Here is a 27,263-nt window from a genome sequence, read left to right on the forward strand (position 1 = left end):
TTCCAGGTTAATCCAGACAGCTTCGATCAAGTTGAGATCACAGCTCTCTAAAGGCCATACCATCTGTTGCACAACCCCATGATCTTTTTGCTGAAGATAGTTCTTTATGAAATTGACTGTATATTTGGGGGCTAGTATCTTGCTACAGAATAAAGGGGAGGGGGCAATTGGATGCCTCCCTGCTATAATGCTGGATGAGAATCTGCTTGTACTCCTCAGCATTGAGGATTCCATTAATTCTGATCAGATTATCAATTTAGTACTCTCCATTTCTTCTACACACAAACTGCATACTGTCTGAGCAGAAAATTTCAATATTTGACTCATCAGTCCAAAGCATTTGCTGCCATTGTTCAGTATACCAGTCATTCTGTTTTTGTGCGTAGACGAGTCTCTTATGTTTGTTTCCACTTTAGAGGAATGCCTTTTTAGCTGCAAATATTCTATGAAGACCACTTCTGACAAGGCTTCTCTGGACTGTTGAGAGGTTTACTTGGGTCACAGTGCTGATTGTAAGTTCATAGTTTTATATCAATGCTAGACTTCTGATTTTGAAGGGATGTCACTTTGTTCGGTACTTATGTACTAAATGGACGGCACTATTATCGTCACACAAATCAGTGAGGCTGCCACGCCGGTTGCTTAATTTTTGGACTTTAAATTATTAGACTGACCTACTCCAACCACAAATAATAACCTTAAAGTTAGTAGGGGTGGAGCATAGTTGCCTATAGGTCCCTAATGTTTAATGTCCCCTTTGGGTGCCTAATCTTAAAAAATGAAAATCCGATTTGCGTCACGATAATAGGAAAGGGTACTAGCCATTCATGCCATCTGCTTAGTACACAAGTACCCTTTGTTCTATCTGTTTTCTGCTGCACTTAGTTTCTGTGGCTGACCACAGTGAGTCTGGTCCTCAGCCTTGCGCTTCATCAGAAGACCTTGCACAGTACATCTTGAAGCCCATGTCTGATGCTAACTTTCTGCTTGGGAAAGACTTTGCTGATGTAGCATGGCCACTTTGTAACTTGCTACTATGCTCACTCTTAACTTGCGATGATGGTAGAACTGATGATTTGAAGGTTAAACTATCCCACCTGCCTTACCTTCACTTTTAGTTTGTTGTCCCTCCCCCAGTTTATTCCTTCTACACCTTTTTTCTTTTTCAGTTAGTCAGATAGGTTCAACTATATCATTGTATCACAGGTCTTTAGCACCTGTTTTTTTTTTATCTTTGTCTAATTGTCTATATCAGTGGTTCCCTAACTCGATTCTGGGGACCCACTGTGGCTTCAGGTTTTTGTTCCAACCAACTTCTGTTTTCCATTGGACTCTTAGCATAATTAAGTGAGTCATAATTTCTCAGTTTCTGTGTTTTGGAGTCAACATAGAAATTACAAACTAAGTTTGGTAGATTTTTATTAAAATGTAATAAGCAGTTATATGGGGAATATGTATTTTTTTTTTAGGTTAACAATATTTTCAACCTAATTTTCTTTCTGCTTTTCCAGGTGTTCTGGGTATTTAATTGATTATTTACTAATTAGTGAGTCTGACAGTTAAGTCGTTGCAGCTTTCATCATCCTTTGTGTCTGCCATGCTGGTTGTTAATTGTCACTATTAGGGTTAAATGAAGGGAGCAAACTACACAGGAAAAGGGGAAGATAATAGGAATTCAACAAAAGAGAACTAAGCATGTATAGCATTAGAAAAAAGAAATATTTCTAAATGTCTTATAAATGTAAAAATCAAACTGTTGTGTTTTTATGAATGCAGAATATGAGAAAATAAAGAAGACCAGCTAATTAAAAAGTTATCGATTATTATCACAGATTGTGAATCTGGTTGGAACAAAAACCTGCAGCCACAGTGGGTTCCAAGGATCAAGTTTGAGAACTATTGGTCTCTATATACTTCACCTAAAAAAGAAATCAGTTTTTCTAAAAAGTGGCCTATTAGTAAATAAGCATCTGTTTTTAACACAACAATTTCTCTAACGTTTTATTTTTTTGGAAAATGAATGTTTGCAAATCTGAAATTTGCTCATTCCTACAGAGAGACAGTAAGTTGTTGAAGACGATGTGTTGGAAGCAGGAAAAATGAGCAAGCATAAGGATCTATGACAAGGGCCAAATTATGATGGCTAGATGACTGAGTCAGAGCATCTCCAAAATGGTAGGTCATGTGGTATGTTCCGGGTATGCAGCGTTAAGTACCTGGGAAAAGTGGTTCAAGACAACCAGTGAACCGGCGACAGGCTCATGGGCGCCCAAGGCTCACTGAAGCACAAGGCAAGAGAAGGCTAGCCCATCTGGTTCAGTCCCACAAAGGAGCTACTACAGAACAAATTGCTGAAAAACTCAATGCCTGCCATGACAGACAGCTGTCTCAACACATAATGCACCAGAGTGCTGACGCTGATCCCGTCTATCACTGAAAGCACCTACAATTGACATGTAAATGTCCAAACTGGAACATGGAGCAATGGAAGAAGGTGGCCTGGTCTGATGAATCATATTTTCTTTTAGATCATATGGATGGCTGGGTGTGTGTGCATCATTTACCTGGTGAACAGAACGTAACAGGATGCACTATGGGAAGAAGGCAAGTCTGTGGAGGCAGTGTAAGGCTCTGTGCAATATTCTACTAGGAAACCTTGGCTCCTGGTAATCATGTGCATGTTACTCTGACCTGTACTACCTACCTAAAAATTACTGCAGACCACATACACCCCTTCATGAAAATGGTATTTCCTAAAGGCAGTGTCCTCTTTTAGCAGGATAATGTGCAATGCCATGTGGCAAAAATTGTTTAGGAATGGTTTGAGGGACATGACAAGGAGATCACGATGTTCACACGGATTCCAAATTCACTAGATCTCAATCTAATTGTTCATCTGTGGGATGTGTTGTAAAAACAATTATGATCCACGGAGGCCTCACCTCGCAACATACAGGAGTGCAGTGGGCATAGACTCAACAAAACTGGACAGTTGAAGATTTGAAAAATGTATCCTGATCTGATGAATCTCTGTTTCTGCTGGGGCATACAGAGGGTAGGGTCAGAATTTGAAACCAACAGCACCCAACCTACCTTCTGTTAGGTTAGTGGTGGTTTAATGGTAAGGAGAATGTTTTCTTGGCACTCATTGGGCTAGTTATAGGTTCCCACCACATTTCCATGACTATAATAATCCAGATGGTACAGGTTTAGGGGATTTAGAACAGTGATATTTAATTAACATCTTTAAGCCCCTGATTTGCAAATCTTCCTCTCCCTCAGCTCTTGCACACTTCATTCCAATAAGGGATTAATGATCTTATTATTAGTTCTTTCAGGTGTGCAATAGTTCATAAGTACTGACTACAACCATGAACTACAACTTGTAGTAAGACTTGAAATGCATGATTTATTAAACTTTGAAAAAAAAAAACAATAAAAATCCAAATAATAAATAAAATGATCCATTGTTCCCATAGATTTTGTGGAGCTAAAAATTGTATTAGGAATACATTTTTGCTTGGCATTACTTTATTCTCAACAATATGTTAATTCACAGAAAATTAGCAACATTTCTCAGTGGTTAGCCAAAACAGATAAATACACTCATGAAATGCTTCTCTTCAACACACAAACTATTTTCTTTATGAATAAAATTCTGAACAGCTGATCGTGGTAACGTTAATATTAATACTAAGAGGTGTTGTGAATTAGATCAGCCTCAATGATTACTGCTTTTATTTAATTCAATTTCTCCACAATTTGCTTGTTGATGTCCATTAAATATGCCTATTTTTTATGTAGTGTGATAGAGACTGTTTGGTTTTGCAATTAAAATCAGTTTGCTTGTTGTTTCTGCTATGACTGTATTATCACCAGTTGTGCTTTTCCATCAGCCCCCACTTGGGCTTTCTTTTTTCAACTATATAAGCTCATCCATGAGGCTCTTCCTCTTTAAGTTAATCCTCTGCTCTTCCCATTGACTTTTTTGTTGCATCAAGGTACACACAGCACTTCTGTCTAACTCCTGCAACTGACATAAGAAGCTTTTCTGTAATCTGAATATTACATAATAATAATACATTTTATTTATATAGCGCCTTTCCCATGCTCAAGGCACATATTCTCCCAAAAGCCCTGATGTGGTCAATGATGTTTCTCTGTGCAGCCATTGGCTCTTTCTTCAGATTCTCCATCACTATTCTCCAAAGAGAATAGTAGAGCCCTCTCTACACTTGTCTATTCAAGTGAGATAATGAGCAGTACCTTTACTACATCCCATTAGCCTTATCAGCCTTAAGTTGACTGAAGACCTTCTCTGCTACGAATCCAACGTTCACCACTGAGACATCCTTATGCTCATTGATTTCATGAAAAGGGAACTTCAATGTTGTAGGTGCTTCTCTCAGTGTCTTTTCCATAACAAATCGTTCCATGAGCCCTATAGATAGGGCACACATAAAAATTACTCACAAACAATTGACTCCAATTACTTTTTTCTTATAAATGTATTTAACTGTGAATGTCATCACATATAAATACAAGTATTTCAGCCATAACTCAATTATTTATTGGTAATACTTTTTTCCTGTTTTATTGCCTTTCATGTAATCTCATTAATTAGTGCCTGAATTTTATTTGTGGGGAGATTTCAGGGTAGGGATTACTAAAAAAGGACTTCATGGATTACTGGATTTATCTCACCATGTGCATGTAATAAATATATTCACTGACATTTTGGGTCAATTAACTAAAAAAGAAATACTGCTTAAAATCAATATTAGAACTAAAATTCAAATATTATTATAGTTGCACCTCATGAATTAGTGAATAGCAATATTATACAGGATATAGGAGGCCAAAACATTAATGCTCTTTCACAAAAGGTCACATTTTCTGTTCAGTCATTTTGACAAAATTTCAGCGTCAATGTGTCACAAGCTATGATTTTAACAAAGTCCTCTCTGTGTGTCAGACTGTCTTTGAATAGCCAATAGACACTGGAAAGAGTATGGTCCATTTCCCATTTACTCGATCTACATTCATTGTGAAATGCAGCATTGCATACAGATTTTGTTTGCCTGGCTACTTCACTATATACAGGTAAGGGAATTGTACTAACCTTTGCTGTGCCAGTTGAAGACGAGATGAACAATGTGTCAGTTTCAAATGTTTTTCTGGCAGCCTTCTCACCGTCAATGTTTTTACCTTTCAACTAACTGCTAGCTCAACTTCACATCAAACATTTTCCCACATAATTTACATTTCACGTGTCCTGTGTCTTCAACATTTTGGAGCTTGTATTTTTTATTTTTTAAGCAGAGAATTACTGAACACACATTTACCCAGCACTTCAGCATATGCATTACAGCTCACTACACAATTGTTTCAAGATCTCATAATATTAATAACTGCAATCCTCTTTTCAAGATTTTTCAAATTTACAAAAGTACATGACATAGACCTTATTTTCTGTATATTAAAAAAACGTGACTTTTTCAAAACTTAATGGTCATTTGATAATTTCTCAAAACTTTTCCAGGTCTGGAAAAATAAATTTAATTTTCCATAACTTTTTCAGGATTTCCATGACCATGGGAACCCTGTAGCTAATACCAATCAATCATCACTTGAATGCCACTGAGTATCTGAGTATTGTTGCTGACATTGTAAATCTCTTCAAGGCCACAATTTATCCATCTTCTAATGGCTACTTCCAGTATAATAATGCGCCATGTGACAAAGTAAACATCATCTAAAACTGATTTCATGAACATGACAATGATTTCAGTGTTCTTCAGTGGCCTTCCCACTCACAGAATCTGAATCTATCAGAACACCTTTTGGATGTCATAGAATGGGAGATTTAGAGCATGAACATGCAGCTGACAAATCTTCATGTCCGCCAGGACCAGAATCCTAAAAGAATGTTTCCAACATCTTTTGGAAACCATGCCATGAAGAATTAGGGTTGTTTTGAGAATAAAGAAGGCCCTATCCAATATTAGTACACTATATACAATCCCTAATTATTTGTTGTGACTGCACATACATATATACAGTATATATTTCCAGATTATACACAAACATACAGTATCTTACAGAATCTAACATGCATCTTGTCCATGGTGAGTTGGAAGGTACCAAGAAAAGGATCTGATGGTAAGTATTCAGTTTGGAAAATTAAGTTACATCTACAGTTAACTTATGACAATGTTCTGTTGTTATCATCTACAGTGGATATGAAAAGTTTACACATCTCTGCCAAAATCACAGATTTTGTTTAATAAAAATATCAAACCAAGATTAAATCCTGTCAAAACTTATTCTACCTATATTGCAAAACTGTAATCTATACAAAGAAGGTGAAAGCAAATCAGAAAGAGTTTAGTGAAAAATGGGGAAAAATCACACAAGCACCTGATTGATTGCATTAGTGTGTACACCCCCTAAACTAATACTTTGTTGGAGCAACTTTTTATTTTATTAAAGAATTTTGGCACATCTGAACTTGGCGATTTTTGACCACACCTCCTTGCAATAAATTCCAGATCTGTCATATTCCGTGGGCAATGGTATCTCCAGTGCACAACTCTCTTCAGGTCACCCCACATAATTTCAATTAGACTGAAGTCTGGGCTATTCCTGAACATAAAGTGCAGTACACAGCCGACTGCTACAGCATCAGCACCTTCAAAAGTCTTGGTTCTCTCCCGTCCAAGTATGATAACCATATTTTACTACGTTTAATACATTTATCGTTCAGCAATTCCTTTTTCTATTTCAGTACATAGGTAAGTATTTTTCATACAAGCTAAGATTTTCAGAAATGAAAATTACAATTACAAAAGTTTATTTTCACGCGATAGTTAACCCTCACCATATCGTACTACGCAATGAAAAAAAACTTCAGAAGCAATCGCGATACTGTATATCTAATTTCTTAATCGCCGGCGTTAGGAGAAATGCACGCAGTAGTACAAATTATTTGGCTGGATGCGAATAGATCAACATATCGTTCATTGACAGGGATTTCCGTGTTATGCTACATCCTAGCGTATATCACCACGTATGAATTTTTTGAAAGCTGTATTTTTTTACTTTAAAAGACCTTTTTAAACTGTAAACATTGGTCATCGTTTTGTTTAATAGTTTGCAAAAATAACCTCAGCACAGCGACGCCGTGTGACCGGCCAAAGTACAACGTGCTCTCGACCACTTTTCTAAGTCGTTTTGTTTACGACTTGCTTCGGCTTTCCTCCTCCATTTTGTGTCACTTTCAGTATCTTGTCGGTAAGGGGGCACTCTCGTCTATGTTTACCAATCAAAAGGGAGGTTGCGGTCTCATCTGACCAATAAACAACTGAGCTAATTTTTAAATATTTTCATATCATCCAATCACGGGGCTTCGCGCCACCTCTCTGGCTAGGGCCTTAAGGCTGAGGGGACGATTCGCACTTTGATCGTTTTAATAAAGCGTAGAAGAAAGTATATTCTAAACAACAACATCCACTTTTAGCTATTCTTTTTACAAGTGGCAAAGGTAAGAATTGTTATGTGTGTGTTATACTGTCGTCTCACTTTGCATGTGATAGAAATAAACTTTTCAGTTATAACTTCTTCAGTTGTGGTATCGGGTGTCAATCTTTGGCCGGCTTTTGAATGTGCGGGCGGCCTGTTTTTTGTATCGAGCTTGCAGTGGATGTAGGATTTTAAGGAGCAGATACAGAAATGACTGGTGTTACTGAACTATTTTATTGAGTAGATTAAGTCAAATTATGTGTTTGTCTGCAGTCTCCATTTTTAGTATGCTGTTGTGTTAAAAACCGAAGTGTGAAGGGGTGCTTTTTGTCGCTTTTCCGCTACTCCGGGAGAGTCATTTCCTCGTCTCCTTGTCGCTTTTAAGTTCTGTCATTTCATCAAGGTTTATATGTCATTGTTATACACACAAGTAGTTATCATGAAAAAGAACGATGACGCAAATACAACTGCGCCATAATCCGTCTATTTAAATATTTTAATATAAGGAGATCTTAATATTATTGGTCGAAAATGTTTCCTGTAAGTGTGTTTTTATGTTATGATGCAGTTGTCCTCTAGGTATATGTATTTATACTCCCTTTCAGTAAGGCTGTCACTGTTTGAAAATTGTGACGTTTTCCCTCCATCGTGACCGGTATAGTCTGAGTTAAAGGAGAATGAGCAAAATTACGGTCATTATTATTTCATAGTAGAAATGCTTCGCCGTTTCATGTTTTTTCCACTGTTACTGATATTTACTGTATTTTGCAAACCTATGGAGAAAGTCTTTGATTTTGCAAGGGACTTGGAAGTGTTATTAAAAAATTGCAGCCTTCTAAAGGTTAGCTAACGGGCGTAGGCGTAGGTGCAGAAAGAGTTACAAAGTCTTGACAGCGGCGCTCCCTTTGCCGTAAAAGTGGAAATAGCGGTGCCCAATGAGGAGCGTTTACCTTATACACTCTGTCTAAACTTGATGCCGCGTGGTGTACATTTCAAGAGACTGAGGTGGCGTATAGTAGTGTACCTGTGAAGTTGAAGACTTTAGTATGTTTTAATATACAGACTATCAGTTTTATTTTCTAGGATCGAATTTCCGTTTCTCTCTGCGTTAGTACATCCTCTAATAAATATTTACAATTACTGTACTTTTACCCTTTATTTGTAATCAAACACAATCACACCTTGCTTAATGTGGGGCATTGGTTAACACTCCAGCTTTATATATTTAGGGCGAAAAACCTGGCCTGAGCCATTGAATTGTGTGGTTTTGTACATTTCCCTTTTTCTGAATGGATTTGCACTTGAGAATACCCCTCTTTTTTACAAACATTACAAAGATGGAGATTTGTGAATGAGTAATGAGCTGCTTCCTTGTTGTGAGTTTTCCAATCATTTGTAAAAATGCTACTGATGGAAGGGCTGCAGACGAGTATTTCAGAAGGGGGAAATAAGCCCCCGGGGTAAATTGAGTATTTTTAAGTGAGTAGCTTATTTTGGCATTTTCAGTTTATTTTCTAAAATTGTAATATGCTGAGAAGGTCGTAGCGTAACGGTGAATTCAAAGTGGAAGAAACGTTTTGGTAAAAGGCAAAAAGGGGGTGGCAATGAATGCTATCGTTGGTTGAAACCATTGAAGTCAAGCTTTGAAAAGTTCGAGGCTGATAATTGATAGTTAAACATTTGGAATGATGTACTTAATAACAAAATGGTTGTGAATGGATTAAACAATTAAACGACCATATATTAGTGAACTCTTAAGCCATTAATGCAGAATGTGATTTTCTTTCAAAATATTAATATAAAAATATGTCAGATGTTACTACAATTTATATGACATTTAATATTCTTATGTCTGCTGTTGAGTCGATTTTCCTATCATGTGGTTACCAAAACGTGAATAAATATGGTTTATAGTTTGCAAATGTTAAGTGTTGCAGTGAAATTGATAACTATATACATTTTCTATAATGTGATATTTGCAAATATTGCATATAGCATAAAAAACCATGAAAATTGTTTACAGAGATATAGGCAGACTTTAGTCTCATTCATGCATTCTTTCTTTTTATATAGTGTCTTCTCTTTGAGAAAAGCTTTCCAGCTCGCTTTAGCTGTTATTATACTAGAACTGTTTACATATTTTTTTCATCTAGAACACACTGATTTAGATGGGATGTGACTGAAAAATCTTTACTTTTATTTATTTAGCTGTTAACAACACTTTTTTATTACTGATCTAAATGTAGATGACTATTCTACTAATGGCAGAAACCAGTATGCTGTTTCATATAAAAATAACATGATTTGCTTTTTGTGTTTTAAATTGATTTGTTAGAAGTTGATTCCAGTCCTCAATTTTTAAGAACAGATACGTGACCTAATTGCTGTTATTTCTGCCATATATATAATATGATATCTAGACCTTCATCAACATTAGTTAATTAGTTAACTATTTCCCTAGCATTATTTGTAATGAGAAGATGCTTGTATGCTTGTTTATTTCTGCCACGGTTTTACACAATATCAGTTCATTAAAACCTCTGTTAGCTGTTGGATACCAAGCTTGCTATTTGAAAACAACACTGTATGTTGCTGTTGTGATTTTTTTTTTTTGTTCCATGTTATCTATTTGTTTAAACAATGGTTTGAGACGTTCAATATTCATTTGTCTTTGTTCATTGATTACTGAATTATTTGTTAAATCAATTAAAAGCAGTGCTTTTCTAAAAGTATTGAAAAGCGTGTCATACCTTTTTACTTGTCATGACACTTTTTAAGGTTTTTTACTTTTTTGGTGTTGATTTTTATATATCTTGGTTAGAATAAGTAGCTGTTCTTACTTTCTATCATGTTGAGAACTGCCTGATAAAAACAAGTGTCAAGTGCATGTAGATATTTTTGGATGTAATAATGACAATAGCTATAGATTTCAGCGCTTGTTGATATGATGGTAACTTTTGATGTAATGAGAAACTCAGGAAAAGTAGTTTTCAGCAGACAGGTGTGGGAGACATATCTGTTTGTGTTGAACTTTTATATGAAACCCTGGCATTTCATTTAAAGCCACATTTATACAACACTTTTCCAAATTGGTTTGATGTCAATTCATCATGCATGTCTGATCAGAGGATCTGATTTCAGAAATGATTCTCAACTTATAAACATTTTTGTTAATATTTTGTATGTACAGTTACTAATAACTACAGTTTCAATGTGGTAAGTACACTTTACCCACTGTGATAAATTTTAAAGAGGCCACTGTATTCAGATGGTAAGTATCTAACAGCCAGTTAAATTATAAGAACAGACAGTGTGGAGCCCTCTACTTTTATATGTGGTTGTTTGTTGTCAAAATGGAACTTTCGGCTCTGATGAGGAAGAGGAGCAGCAGGCATAGGAATGTGTTCTAAAAAGATTTTTTGACAGGGTTGAACCAAATTTAGATGGAGACCACAATAAATATAAGTGTAAAATGCAAAACTAAATAGCTTGCAAAAAACAATCCTCTTAATCCTCTTCTACAGCACATTGTTACAAGAGGAAATCAGTGCAGTTTGTACTAATTAAATTTTCTTTTTAATGAGGAAGTAAACTGAAGAAAACAAGTGTTCACACTTGGCCAACTTTCCAGGTTTGGTTTTTACCATGTTTGCGTATACAGTTTAGTGTTATAAAGATATTTTAAATTGCAAGGGAGTTCTTTTACTGATGGACTGGTTTGTGTCAAGCGTGACGGATTAGAAGCTTTCAAGTGTAATAATCCTAAAAAAAAACAAAATTATAAAAAAAATAGTAGTAGAACAAACTATCTCCAAAAGATTTCATACTGTGCCGTTTTTTACATGCAATGTTGGCAGGTTTTATGGGAAAATGTGACATGTAAACTTTAGTTGGTCCACCTTTTGTAATGTGTGTGTATATATTCTAAATATGTCCCAAAAAACATTTTCATTTATACTGAGTGAATTGTGTTTTGTTGTTGTTTGTTTTTGTGAGATGGAAATACTGCGACTTGTTAAGTTCTGAAGACAAACCAGAAAGCATGAATATTTGCACAACTGTAACACATTTGATCTATTGTCTCACCTTGATATGTAACTTGTAATGGTTGAAAAAATGTGAAATTTTTCAGTGGGGCATTTGGTTTAAAATTGTTTATTACAGTAGCTTTTGTATGTCCCTTAATGAAGATGTTAGGTTAAACATAGCACATTCAACTATTTGCATTACTGTATGATGTTTTAGACAAGTCATCAGATTGAGGATATGTCAGGGCCGCAAAAGTAAAAAACTTTCATGACAATACATGTTGAAGAATGGAAATTAGACTGATTGACCAAATTGAAACAGAATTCTAGCTCTTTGAATTTGCATGCATCCTTGCCAGCGAGTGCACAGGTACCTGAACAGAAAGCTATCCCTCTAGTCTTCATTCATCCAGTAACAAGTACAATGACAGAATTGGTCTACTTGCAAAGTACAGAATTAACATGTGGGAATACAGAGACTGTGATCTAAGCAGAAAGGGCAATTTTACTTGACAGGCATGCACCCAGTAGTAAAGTAATTGGGTATTGGAGAGTTTTACTACTTTAAACAAATGATTTTAATAACTTTAGTCTATCTTTGTGAGTCAAACAGTAGCTTGCAAAATAAGCAGTACTGTTTTACATGTGAGTACATTTTTAGTCTAAGTGCTCTTTTAGGTTATGGCCAACAGAAATAATTGAGATTTTCTCTGATTTTTTTTTTTCCACAATTCTTGGACATTTTATTTTCCATACCAAGATCAAATTGTATTTTGATTTTCATATTAAAAACCCTGATTTTGCATTTTATAGAAAGGTTTTAATAATCTTTGTTCTTAGCAATAGTAACAATTGATTTTGACAAGTTATGACAGGCTCAAAGACAACAGTAGGATCTAGGCTGAATGAGAACTTCTCCTTTACTGAAAATATACACTGCATTGTGTTTTGCTTGGTCCTCACTGCAAATTAAGCATACAGGGCACCTTACACGAGTGTTTTTCAGTAAGTACTATACAATACAATACAACTTATTTTTGTATAGCCCAAAATCACACAAGAAGTGCCGCAATGGGTCTTAACAGCCCAGCCAGCATTGACTCTCTAAAAAGACAAGGAAAAACTCCCAAAAAAACCCTTGTAGGGAAAAAAATGGAAGAAACCTTGGGAAAGGCAGTTCAAAAAGAGACCCCTTTCCAGGTAGGTTGGGCGTGCAGTGGGTGTCAAAAGGAAGGTGGGCAATGCAATGCAATATAATATAATACAATACACAGAACAGAGCATATCCTCAATACAGTATAAAAAATGTAAAAAAAACTTACAAGTATGGAGCAAAATATAACAGAAAATATCCCATAATATGATTTGGATCTGTTTAGAGTCCTGAAGATCTCGGCCATCAACCTGCCTCTCCCATTTGGCCATTCCACAGCTGAGTCAGCGCTGGGCTAGCCAATCCAATGAAAGGACCCCTCTACCCCACGATTCCTGCCATCCTCCATCAAGGATGACTTTTATTATTACTTCAAGTATTCTGCTGTACATATAGGGGAAAAAAAAAAACTCTATCAAGGAAAACATACTGGATTATAATTAAATATTTTCCCAGCTTTATGCATTTAAATCAAAACGTTTTAAAAAAAGTCAAGTTCAAATTTATTTTCAAGTGTTGAGCTGTCACAAGAACTGATAATTTGGTACTAACTTGGTGTGAAAGTTCTGAAAAAGTAATACCAGCTTTTTTTTTTTTTTTTTATGGTATTGGTATCCTGAAAAAATTGGTACTGTGCTCTTACTTGACTGCAAGTCGACTAAGTACTTCTAAAAGCACAATATTACATAAGAAAAACTACATTTAAAAATGTCTCTCAATGGTTATGCTACAGCATTGCTTTAACACATGTCAAAAAGAAAAATGGCAGAAGTCATGTTTGGAAGTGATTTGTGTTCACTCAGATGATTTCCATTGTGTGAATACAGAAACTGTAAAAAAAAAAAAAACAAGTAAAACATACATATTACAACTTATCCCATTATGGACTTATTTTGGGAACAGATTTGTGTGTACTTTGAAAGTGAAATAAAGTTTCTGGTCAAACAAAGGTTTAATCCTTTAACTCTTATTGTTATACATTTCTTAGAGATGATGAAAAGGTAATGAGAATAATCACTTTTAATAGTGTCCTACGCAGTCCCTATAAATGAATGATGGCTTCATATTCTTTCTCTGTACGGTTCAATGTCCTGAAATAACGTGTGAGTGGATGCAGAACTCCACATAAGACTGTCAGATGTGGGAGGGCTAGTAGTGTGAGTAAACACTGAGGTAAGACTCAAACGAAATACCTAGTTGGCTTGTTTACACTAGCGATGGCATGAATTGCTCCATTTCTTAATACGAAAATAAAATCTATGTAGTGTTTTCAATGCTTTGGAGGACAAGGGACATCTCCCAATTAATACATGTAATGTAGTGTAATAACAGAGATGCGTAATCGCTAAAACATGTAGTTATTAGGAAAAATAAAACTGCATGCTTTGTTTTTAAATAGAAAACTGAATGTGTGCCATTTGTTTGGCTTTTGAAGGCAAACTACTATTCATTAATATAACCCATTGGTGCACATCACATATTTGAAAGGTATGCTGAAGAACGTAGTACTGTTTCACAGTTCTATATTTATTCAGTGCAGGTAACGACAACCCAAGTAATTTTCTGATTCTGGATTGACTCGCAGGCATAAGCAGTAGCAAAATGTATCACTCACATAAAAAACCTTCAAAACAGCAAAACAAAGACTGTTTAACAGAAGTTCTGAAATAAAGGTTTCATGTAAAACTGACAAGTTTGATTAAACATAAGAAGCTTTAAAGTTAGGACAGATGGAGGGGTGGGGGAGAAGGACAGAGTTGGAAAATTAAAGCACTATCAGTTTCTGACATTTGAAATTTTAATTAATTTGACTCCTCCTTTTAAATGTTACTTTTCACTAGTATTTAACCAGCTAATGATACAAATATAAAATTTTACAATAGCAAATGTTACAAACCAAACATTGGTTCACTGACAAACCAGACTTCAAAAAACATGTTAGTAAATTCCAAGATAATTCAAGGTACTTCCATTTTAACTATTTACAGCTATTTTTCTGATTCAGCAGTACATGTGATATGTAATGTTTGGATTTTTATATTTAGTATGGATTTTAAGCAGTATTTTTCAGTTGCTAAACAAAAAATGTCAGATTAAATTTAGAATGTGCAAATGCTTAAAATAAATGGGTAGTTTGTGCAGGATTTCCACCAAAGATTATAAACCTACCATTTGTTGTTACAAATTAAAGCTGAAGCTTTGATTTACATATTGATATTTGTGAATGCCAATACTGGTCTACTTCTAAAGTTGAGCCGATGGTCATTGATACTGTCCATTGCAGATTGGCTCCAAACATTTGCAGAAATTACCTCAAAGTGCAGCTGCCAGTTTTTTTAATAATTTCTCCTTCCTGTTGTATTCAATCAGTTTATTTTTTTGCTGTTCTTCCCACTCGCTGTTTGCAGTTTCTTTACTTGTCTCTTCATTCAGATTAGCTTCTTCTCTTATATCCTGCGTATGTGCCCAAAGAGACCAACATCTGTTACTTAATAATTTCACATATAGTTTTTCAAATTTAAGATCTTTTCAGATTTGTTCATTTGACACCTTTTTGTTTCTATCCGCTTTTCAGAATTTTCCTGCAACATCTAATTTCAATTTTAAAATTTCCTTCTTTCTTGGTGTCTTTGTTCCACAGCTGTAAAGTAATGTAGAGAATGCATGTTACCTGCATCTTTATTTGATATCCGTAAAGTATACATATACAGTTATCTATATAAACTCACTGGCCACTTTATTAGATACACCTTTTCAACTGCTTATTGATGCAAATATTTAATCAGCCAATCACATGGCAGCAACTCAATGCGTTTAGACATGGTCAAGGTGACCTGCTGAAGTTCAAAGTGAGCATCAAATTTTCATGTGCAACTCTCTCTAGGGTTTGCAGAGAATGGTGTAGAAAAGGGAAAATATTCAGTTAGCAGTAGTTGTCTGGGCCTTGTTGATACCAGAGGTTGGAGGAGATTGGCTAGACAAGTTTGAGTTGATAGAAAGGCAACAGTAACTCCAAAAACCACTTGTTACAACAGAGCATTTCTGAATGCACAACACATTGAAACTTAAAGCAGATGGGCTATAGCAGTACAGCTTAACTAGGCAAATGAGGACTCCCTAAGCAAAAGGGGTTGGTGAAAAAGTGCAAATGTGCTTTGATTAAAATGAACAACTCAAAACGGTGCCCCAAGTGCAGTGCTTCCTTAATAAATAGAATACAGTGATTCCGTCCTCGATCACGGGGGTTGCGTTCCAGAACCTCCCGCGAAAGGTGAAAATCCGCGAAGTAAACGTATTTTTTTATATATCTTAAGCCCTTATAAACTCTCCCACACTCTTATAAACATTTCCCGCACAGTTATACAGCATAAACCCTTTTGTATTCTCTTAGATATTAGGTAAGATTCATTGAAATTATGTATGTAAACACACTGTTTATATACAGTAAAACCTAAATATTATTTTAAAGATATCGGGCGTTTCTGATATCACATGTTACAGCCATTACGATAGGCAGGCCACCAGCAATAAATATGTACAATGCAAGAAAATTGTATACAGTAAAATGTGTGTACAGTGACACTAAACGTATGTACATGTACTAAGTATTGTACGTAGAAAATTATGGTTACTCACCAACAATGACACGATGACTTGTCCGATATCGAGGAATTTAGTTTTAATGCACCACAAAGGAGAGCGTTGCAGCTCTTCTAAAGGAGCCTCTTCATGCGATTGTATAGCACCGCTGTTGTTGTTCTTCTGGCAGTCTTCATTCCAAATCCCTAAATCAGATTCCATATGGACTACCGCCTTATTACATCCACTTAAAACTCGTTTTGCGCCCTGGTTAAAGGACACTGCGGCCTTAGATCTTATATTCTTTTCCTCCTTTTTAAATAAAAAGAATTGTGGACTTATTGATGCTGTAATGGTGTCTTACAGTGGTGTAGCTGTTCCCTTCCTTCAACATATCAAAAACCTTTTACCTTTTCGGCAGTCGTTAGCATCTTCCATTGGTGCTTGGGCACGGCCCCTGAAGCAGCAGCAGGAGCAGATCATTTTGGAGCCATAACGAAGGGCTTGACTATGCACAAAGATAAACACAAAAGATCACAGAAGTTAACTCTTTACACAGCGAAACACGTTGATGCTGAATGAGCGAGACTTCCTGGTTAAAGCAGCGGAATCAAATTTGGCGCTCCATCGCTGAGCCAATCAGCACACAGGAACTTAACTCCATACTCTGATTGGGTAGCTTCTCAGCCATCAGCCAGTAGCATCCCTTGTATGAAATCACCTGGGCAAACCAACTAAGGAAGCATGTACCAGTAGTAAAAAGACCCAGTGTCCGCAGAAACCCGCAAAGCAGCGAAAAATCTGCATTATATATTTAGATATGCGTACATATAAAATCCACAATAGAGTGAAGCCGTGAAAGTCGAAGTGTGATATAGCGAGGGATTACTGTAAAATGAAGGTGTCACTGGAGATTTAAACGTTACAATAAAAAAATAAATTAAAACCAGAGGTTAAAAACACACAGTCATTGAATTCATAGTGTTCTTTTTAGTACAGGATGATCCCAGCCCAACTTCATCTCCCCGGCTCTCCCATAATTTATTCATCAGCTGACGGAGACTCCCCAGCCACAGTCCATCACCCTACCCCCGTCTTGGCTGCTACCAAACAGCTCCCGCTAGACTGTCTGAGGTCTGTACTCCTTCCATCATCCTTCACACACCTGCTGTTGTACCTCCGATCCCTGGGGAGGTCTTCCGCCTTGCTTACCCCACGCCATACAAATGATCAGTGGGGTGAACCAGCCCTGAGAGCACCAAAACCTGCACTCCTTTGCGGAACCCATGATTGCTCTGCCTTTCCTCTAGGTGGCCGGCTCGTACTGCCTGAGACTGCTCTGAACCAATTCTCTTCTGATAGATTCCTTTGTCCCCCTCTCACAAACCCTGACCCATGCAGGCTCTTTTTAAAACTGTTAGCCAATCGGGTGCAGGTGTGAGGACCTCCGCGGTAGCTTGTAGGCTCCTGATTGATCTGCCTGCCTCTGCATGTGAATGCGACATGGTCGAACAGTGCCTCCGTTAACTGTGGAGCGAAATGCATTTACATACCCTCACACCCACTTAGAGGGTGTATTTATGGTAAAATACACAGGCTAAAGGTCACTTTATACTTCATGTTATTCTGCAATAAATTCTGTGTTCTTTGTTTCAGTGTTGTGTTTGTGTTGGGATGCCAAAGTTCTTTTTTCTCTTCACAATATCCCTACCACCCTGCTATTAGTTAGATATGGACAAACTGGTGAAAACATAACAATTCAACCTGAAACGTCTTGATAATGAAAACAAAAATGGCATCACAAGTCATTGCGTGTTTAGTGAAGGACAAATTTGGCTGGTTAAATGTATCCAATATTCAGTCATTCTTGAGCAAACTTCAGTTTTAGACCTTGGTTGGGTTAGGGGGATTTTTAGAGGGCATGGTTATTTGTATGTAGATGTACATTGGCTATTTGTCAAATAGGAGTGTAGGTAATGCACCGATCAGCAATCCAAAACAGCAGAGGAGTTTTAGACATCCCAGTACATACAGAAGTAACTCCACAATCCATGGTTTCAGCATAACTGACTCTTACCCCTCGATGGTTCCTAAATGAAACACCACCTGTAAGGAATAACTTGCATCACTGTGCTGATTTTTGACTAGTATAAAACAAATAATGTTTTGTGTCAAATGATCACATCACCAGAAACAGACCTTGAAGGAAAAATCAAACCCTTTTTTCTTCCCCCACCAAGAATGCTTTAATATTGTTGGCCATAGTTCAGAGTAGGCCCACACTAGAACACATTGATGCCCATTGTAAAGGAAATTTTTATCTGTTTTCTCCATGAAAATGTGAGATTTTTTTCGTATCCATCACCACTAATAATACAGTGGAACGTCGGTTCACGAATGTCTCGGTACACGTACAACTCGGTTCACGACCAAAAAGTTTGCCAAACTTTTGGCTCGGTTCACGACCACCCACTTGGTATACGAACAAGCAAGTTTTCCTTTCGGTTTGTGTGTGCCATTGATTTCCGCACTGTTCATTGTTCTCGGTCAGACGTGCGTGCTTTACCTGCGCTCTTTTTGTGCTCTACAGTATTTTGTGTGCTTTTGCAGTTAACTATGGCTTCTAAGCAAGTGAAGAGTGGTGAGAAGAAAGTTTTGAAGAAAACTGAAATCTAAGTAAAGAAAGAAATTATTGAAAAGTTTGAGCGTGGCATTCGTGTTACTGATCTTGCCGCCGAGTACAAGAAGTCAAAATCTACGATTTTGACTATTCTAAGGCAGAAAGAATCTATTAAAGCAGCTGATCTTGCAAAAGGAGTTACAGCGTTAACCAGGCAGAGGCTTCAAGTGCTGGAAGAGGTGGAAAAACTGTTTACCAGTTTACTCATTTACCAATTTGAGAACCCTCGTGCTTTCAAGAAGCACAATGTAAACAAAGCCAGACTGCCTGTAATGTGGAGGGCAAACACGAAGGGTTGGTCACAAGGACTTTGTTTTTGGAATGGCTGCATGAGGCTTTCGCTCCCACCAGCTAAACAGCTAAAAACACCAGAAACCCAAGAAATCGCAAGAGAGAACACCTGAAGGAAAACATTCCTCCATTGCGGAGCCAGACTCTCCCTTCTCTCCACCCAGTTCCTTCTCACTTCATGCCAGAACTCGACTCATGCAAAGTTAGTTTTCTTGGTGGTTTTTGTATTACGGATTTTTCAAAAGTTCATTTTTTCAGTTCATAGCGTGAATTGTTGCAATGTTCGTTTTTTCCCCTGTGCTTAAAACTCATTAAAGTGTTTACATGGAGTTGTTCATAGCGTGATTTGTTGCAATGTTACTTTTCTCTTTTTTTCAAATGTTCCTTTTTTTCCCACTGTGCTTAAAACTCATTTTTTAAAAAAGTGTTTACAGCGATCGGGCTGTAAGGCTATGAGTATGAACTCCTACAGTGTTACTTTTTTGGTTGCTTGTGGTTGGTTTTTAAATTAAAGTTCGGATTTATTCAAATATTCCCCTCTGCTCAGAGAGAGACTAGCGCGTGCTGCTGACCGAGGGGGAGGGTGCGTGCTACAGTGAAAGAGAGAGAGCACGAGCAAGCCTGTTCGTGTAGCTGAGCAGGGAGCCTGGGTGTTTTGTCAGTGTTATTCAATGTTTTTACATTAGTTTACTATTACACTGTGCATTATATGGTGTAATTAACTATATTTATGCTTAATCTTTACATATATTTACATACAGTTCGTATGGTCTGGAACGGATTAATTGTATTTACATACAATCCAATGGGGGAGACTGCTTCGGTTTACGACCAGAGTTTTGGAACAAATTATGGTTGTGAACCGAGGTTCCAATATATGGGGTTAATTGCATATAAACAATTACCGTTTTCTGTGTTGTATTCCTTTAAGGGCAAATTTTACTCAAGCTTATTGTGTAAATTGTGTTTAGTCCAGTAACAATGCCCTCTGCTTTTTACATTAGCTGCTGGTTAGTTTTTGTTTAAATAAGACCTACTATTGCTGCTATTTCTGTTATTGCTGTCTGTCATTTTGTGCCCATCCATACACATACAAGACCAAAAATAACGAGAATGTTTTTCTGGAGGCTGGAGGGGCATTTGTTGTGACGTTTGCCAGCTAGGTGCATGTACTAGACTGCCCTCTGCATCATTTGGCAAAGCGGCGTCCTTGGGGAAAGGTCTATGAGGTCAGTGTAAATTTTTTTTTTTTTTTCTTGAGCCTCTATTACCATCTTCGCCGATTTTGTGATGGTAGACTTGATAGAATAACGTGTATACATCAAGTTATGTTTCCTTTTTGGGGAAAATTGCAGCAGAAACTGTCACAATGCTTCGAGAGGCTTTCAAAAGAAGGAGCTTTGAGCCAGGCAAGGGTTTTTACCTTAAAGTGCTCAAGTGATTGTGTGATACAGTGCAGAGAAAACAACCCAAATTGTGGCGATTAGGCGAATGGCTTCTGCATCACAACAGCATTCCTGCCCAAACGGCATTGTGTGTACCAGTTTCTCATGAAAAATGGGATGTCAATGGTCCCCTACTCCCCAGACCTTGTACCCTGCAGTTTTTTCTTATTTCCAAGAATGAAGGGGGACCTTAAAGGAAAGCATTTTCAGGATGTAGAGGAGGTCAAGAAGCAAATGACGGAGGCACTGAAGGCTATAAGTTTGTAAGATTTTTCAGAACAGTTTTGAACAATGGGAAAAAAGTGGTGGGACAAGTGTATTGTGTTTTAGGGAGAGTAATTTGTGGGTGATGCAATTTTGGAAATGTACTTTTTTTTTTTTAACAAATTCTCATTTTTTTTGAGTTCCCCCTCCTATTACCTGCTCATTAAGGGTTCACCATTCTTATATTCGCTATTCGAGTCTCACTGCCCGTAACCTTCACACTACATGCTTGTTTTTCTTTGTTTCCCTTAATACAGCTAGGTGTGTCTGCACACAGAGTCGGTTCTATTCTTCCTAAGCCTCCATGATTTTCATGATCACATCTGTCAGAACACAGTAGAATCTGATTGCTGATATGTTTTCAGGCCTGCAGGTGACAAAATTCTGCCTATAAATTGTTTGAGCCCAAGATATAATCAGATCAATATGACTTGTAGATAATAACAAAGCCCAGTATGGGAAATGTTTTAATGCAGTATTGAAGGTATTCCTTATAAGCACATTGTCTTGGAGCAAGGTTTGTTGTGTGCTCTAGACATTTTGAGTAAAAAACCCTTAAACCTTACAATTCACCTAAATTTCATTACAAATTGGCCCATTCTGGGCAATAAAAGGAAATTTAAAAAGTGCCAACAATCAATGCAGATGACATAGAAAATATTTAAAAAATTGTAAAATTGTGTAAAATTGTTTGTATTCAGTATCTGGTTTTGATTATGCTTGTTTTTTCTGACAAAAACAAAACCTAGTAGTAAACCATGTAGTGTAGTAAGCTTATACTAACATTAAATCCTATCCAAATCCGTTTAGTATACAGTTCTGTCTGATTGTGACATAAAACCAAACTCCACAGGAGCTCCATCCCATAATTACTAGAACTGAAGCTAATAGATATTGAAATAAAATAGAAATGTCTTTGTTAAATAAAAACTAAATTAAAAATACACAATGAAGGAAAACTTAAACTGAATTTCCAAGTAAGGTCAGAAAAAAATATTGAAATAAAAACTAAACAAAACTAGGCAAAACTATAATAACCTTGGTTTCAACAAAGATGAGATTAAAAGTCTGCACCTGTTAACCTACATTTTAGGAAAATTTTTTGATTAGCCTTTGGAGACCATGAAAATGAGTTGCTTAGATTGTTAGTTACAGAGTTTTACATACAGTATGTATATGTGTAGTGTTGTGATTTTTTTTTTTTTTTTTAATTAATCGATACTGTAAACAACATTGTTGATCAATGTATTTGATAGTGACAGCTCTTGTATTTTGAATTGCATTTGCTGCCTGGCATTTGTTTGTTTTTAAGGTACTCGATATATGAGGCACTGTACAAATACAAAATCCTGAAAGCATTTTCATTGTGATAGATAAAGTAAGATATTATATAATGATGAAAAGGCTATATTGAATTAACATTCATAATATAGATCAAACAGAACCTTACTTTAAGATGTTTGCTTTTTTATATACTGTCAGACTAATAGATCTTCTCATTTAAAAAAAATTATGATCATTAAACTTTTCAAAGGTGTTCATAGCAGCAAGTATAGACTGCAGTAACTTTTCAATGACAATATTTACAATGTCATTTGTAGTAATTTGTTTAAAACTGAAATGTTTTTCATTTCTCTATTTTGCATTTAACCAGAAATTTCTGGGTTTCTTTAGAAATTTTCACCAACTGAATCAAACTTAATTTAGCCGCCTTCTCCATCTGTTCATTACAAATAAACTTATAGAAAATCTAAATTAAGTTTGGAGCATGTCATTTATCACATCTGAGGTACTTTTGCGCAGTGGACGTTTGGTTAGACAAGTATTTGACATCAATAACTGTCACAAGTATTGTGTTATTCTTCAATAAATTCTGTTTTCTTTGTTGCACTTTTGAGTTTGTGTTGCGATGCCAGAAGTTCTCTTCTTCACATTATCCCTACCACCCTGCTATTAGTTAGATATGGACAAACTGGTGAAACATTATTCAACCTGAAATGTGTTGCCATTTTTTTTTTTTCATTTATCAAGACAAGTCATTGCCTGTTTAGTGAAGGACAAATTTGGCTGGTTAAATGTATCCAATATTCAGTCATTCTTGAGCAAACTTCAGTTTTAGACCTTGGTTGGGTTAGGGGGATTTTTAGAGGGCATGGTTATTTGTATGTAGATGTACATTGGCTATTTGTCAAATAGGAGTGTAGGTAATGCACCCATCAGCAATCCAAAACAGCAGAGGAGTTTTAGACATCCCAGTACATACAGAAGTAACTCCACAATCCATGGTTTCAGCATAACTGACTCTTACCCCTCGATGGTTCCTAAATGAAACACCACCTGTAAGGAATAACTTGCATCACTGTGCTGATTTTTGACTAGTATAAAACAAATAATGTTTTGTGTCAAATGATCACATCACCAGAAACAGACCTTGAAGGAAAAATCAAACCCTTTTTTCTTCCCCCACCAAGAATGCTTTAATATTGTTGGCCATAGTTCAGAGTAGGCCCACACTAGAACATATTGATGCCCATTGTAAAGGAAATTTTTATCTGTTTTCTCCATGAAAATGTGAGATTTTTTTCGTATCCATCACCACTAATAATACAGTGGAACATCGGTTCACGAATGTCTCGGTACACGTACAACTCGGTTCAGAAGAATAGTAAGAATTCATAAAACAACCTTAGGCCTAAGAAGATATCTTTTACATAGATTTATTTTCATTATTACAATTGTCTTGGTTAACCTTTAAGACAAATACATTTTGAAGCAAAATGCTATTTAGTTGTGTATATTGTGTATCCTATATGCTTCAAAGCAAGACCATATTAGGTGTTTTTAGACTCTTTACCAGCTGAAAAAGAGAAATATCACCACTATTCAGACCTTCTTTATCCCACCTTCCAGTTGCCATTTTGGGAATCATGTGCTAAGAAATTAAATTAAATCTAGACACCTAAAATAGAGTGGTTTCCAGGTCTGTTCATAATTCAATGAAATTCTGACATAGACAGAAGACCTGGCATTAAGGAGCATAAAAATACAAAAAAAGTGATGTATAACTTTCTTTCTTGTATAAAAATCTTCAGCTCATTATATAACTGGAAGGCTGTGAAGTCTGGACAGAATCGGTGTAGGGTGATAAACCTTAAAATGACTTGTGAAGATCCACCTCTCTCCCTCATTCATTGGTCAAACATCCTGTCTTCTGGTCAATAGGTCAGCATTATGTGAATGTATGTCTGCTGATTTTTCCAGAACTATCTCTATTTAACAATATTTTTCCCAAAAATACATTTTTTTTGTATGTTCTGAGGAAACGACTGATTGCCCAACATGTGTATTATGTGACCCAAGTAATGTGACTTATTACTTTATGGATGCTTTTTATATAATTTGCAACTGTACAGTATTCATCACTATTGGCTTATATCAAACTTTTTTTTTCGTTCCCCATGATAACATGACAGTTTTTTTCTTGGTCATCCCTACAAACACACGGAGTAAGTAATTTAAAAAATATTGACGCTCTGATCAATCAGCTGCTGATTGAGATCGGCAGATATTTAGAGACAAATGACTTGATCCATGATCTGTAAATTAGCTGATTTCAAAAAATGATTTTTTTTCAAAATCTGCCTTTATAAGCTTTATAGTAATTTAGTTGTTGTACTCAGTTACAATAGATAATATGGTACTTATGGACTCAGATGTGTCATTTTGCTGCCAAACTTCTTGTAAACCGAGAGCCATCAGTTAGACCTTAGTAGTGAGTAAAAGCAGGAATATTGTCTTTTTACATTAAAGAAAGTGGAGCAATAAACTGAGCAAAAGGGAATCTGAGGATTGTTGTTTGGCATGGAGAAGAAACTCCAGTGTCCGAAAAGAGAGGCACCTCTTCGGCATAAAATTGAAGGAGAATAACTTAAGACCCTTTCCTTTTGTCCAGTAGCTAAACCAGACACTCGGATCACATTTTTATTAGATAAAGAACAGATAAAGAATAATCTGCTGTCCCTGCATGGTAAACAAGCTGTTTGCTAAATGTGTCTGTTTTACGTGTAAACTAGTTTTAAACATGTTAGCCTTGTATTATTGTAAATGTTTTATTAGAATTGTGGATTGTGATTATTACAAGAATTATTTTTTTAATGAAATGTGTATTACACATAAATATTTCTCTTTTATTAGTTTAGAAAAGTATTATGGGGATTTTAATTTTTTTATGATCACTGAACAATAAGCCTACAGAATTGAATTTTGTTAATAAAAAATTAATGGGTAACACCTGTGGACTGTAGTTTAATTAAATATACAAAAGTAAACACATTAATATGAATATGTGGGAGCTTAGTGTAAAAGGTTTTTTAAGGGGATGGGAAAAATAAAATTAAATCGATATCTGCTAATTCATTAACGTGAAATTGGTATCAGTCCAAAAACACCTGATTGCTGCTTCCTTAGATAAAAGTGGCAATAACACAGCTGATGTGTGTGTTATTTTTGTCCGTAATACATATGTCATTAAAAAAAAAACTCTTCATAATTACAAGGTGTTATTGTATTTAATCTCTTCTGTGATATATATTAAGCTAGCAAAATACCCGCGCTTTGCAGCGAAGTAGTGTGTTAAAGAAGTTATGAAAAAGAAAAGGAAACATTTTAAAAATAACGTAACATGATTGTCAATGTAATTGTTTTGTGACTATTATGAGTGTTGCTGTCATCAAGAATTTAATTATCATTATTTCTTAAAATCAGGTTCGTATTTGGAGGATGTGTTTTGTTCAAGTTACATTCCGTGTTTGTCTAGTCTATCCCTGACCATCTCATCTTCGTTGTCAACCGTTGTAAAGATAACAGGTTTCATTCATCGAAGTGATCACTACCCAAATCGGTACTCGTGAATCTAAGATGTTTAACAGGCATTCCCGGTATTAAGTTGTGGATTTGCCTGCGAATATTTAGCGGCAGCGTGTCTATGAACGTAATTTAAACTTAAGCTTTACACCTTGCTTTCCTATTGATATGTCCCCACAGGCTTGTTCAGCGTCAGAGGGTTGTTCCTTTCCTACTGCATCAATAAGCGGCTCGTCTTCCTCTTTATCTGAGACCTCATACGCTGCATGCACGGGTTTACCTTTCCCAGTCCTGCAAAGTCAGTTAACGTGAGCCGCTCGGAGTACATGCATCGAAGGTTCTCAGCTGTGCTTGTGCTATCTCGTGCGATCTTGTGATATCCATTGCTTTATTTAATGTTAGCTCAGACCCGGCACTTAAAAGTTTCTCTCGCACTTTTGCTGAGCTTGTGCCAAACACTATTCTATCCCTGACCATCTCATTTTGGTTTGCATAAGCACAGTCCTTCACCAGCAATTTTAATTTCGTTACAAAGTGATAAGTCTTGTTTATACCCTGCGTCTTCTCATTAAACTTGTATCTCGCGAATATCGTATTCGTCGTAGATATGTCAAACGCCAGTGGCAGCCTGTCTATGAACTTAATTTAAACTTAGTTTACACCGTGCTTTGTTTCTACAGTAGCTGCACTTATGAATATGCTTGTATGCGTCACTTGCTTCATATTCTTTTGCTGCCTTATCAATTGTGTAATGTGATTTTTGAACATCTCATCTTCGTTTGCATAAGCAAAGTCCTTCACCCCCAAATATTTAGCGGCAGCATGTCTATTGGATTGCTGCTGACGGACGGCCTTATGTGGGAGGCATGATGATGGGGGACGCAACTCCGCCTCTCACGGCGACCAAGCTGCAGGCTGTGGCCGTATATATGTACGTAAGTAGGTTCCAGTTGTGACAGTTACATGTAGAATTTCGAAACAAAACCTGCTTAACTTTTGTAAGTAAGCTGTAAGGAATGAGCCTGCCAAAGGGAAGTTTGAGAATTAGTGCGTCAGTGAGTGAGTGAGTCAGTCAGGGCTTTGCCTTTTATTAGTATAGATGAAAATTAGTTGTCACCACCATTTGTCTAACAAAATAATCTAAGTGTTCTCTAGTGCTTGGCGGTATACCGGTTCATACTGAAAACCGTTTTTTTTTTTTTGGTATTGCGTGTGTTATGATATGGATTGTTGTTCTTTGGTTTTAAAAGGTTGGATGTGGACCATTATGTTCAAATCTGTCAATCTGTTTCTATATTACTAGATAATACTGCAAGCCAAGTTGTGCTCGTTTTATTTTTGTCAATACTGTGTAATGTACCTGGGTACTGTGTAAAAGTGTGACGACATGTTGACTTTATTCTTGACATTTCCACTTTAATCTCGACGCTTATGACGAA

General features: G+C 36.4%; 1 protein-coding gene across 1 annotated transcript in view; it reads left to right on the forward strand.

Annotated features, from left to right (window-relative positions):
• Positions 1 to 7,407: 7,407 nt before the first annotated feature.
• Positions 7,408 to 27,263, forward strand: part of lbr (lamin B receptor) — an 83,743-nt gene continuing 63,887 nt past the window's right edge. The window contains exon 1 of the mRNA XM_039749067.1: positions 7,408 to 7,543. The gene's annotated coding sequence lies outside the window, so the exon portion shown is untranslated. The remainder of the gene's footprint in view (positions 7,544 to 27,263) is intronic.

The sequence above is a fragment of the Polypterus senegalus genome, chromosome 3 (genome assembly GCF_016835505.1).
Source record: "Polypterus senegalus isolate Bchr_013 chromosome 3, ASM1683550v1, whole genome shotgun sequence".
Taxonomy (NCBI): Eukaryota; Metazoa; Chordata; class Cladistia; order Polypteriformes; family Polypteridae; genus Polypterus; species Polypterus senegalus.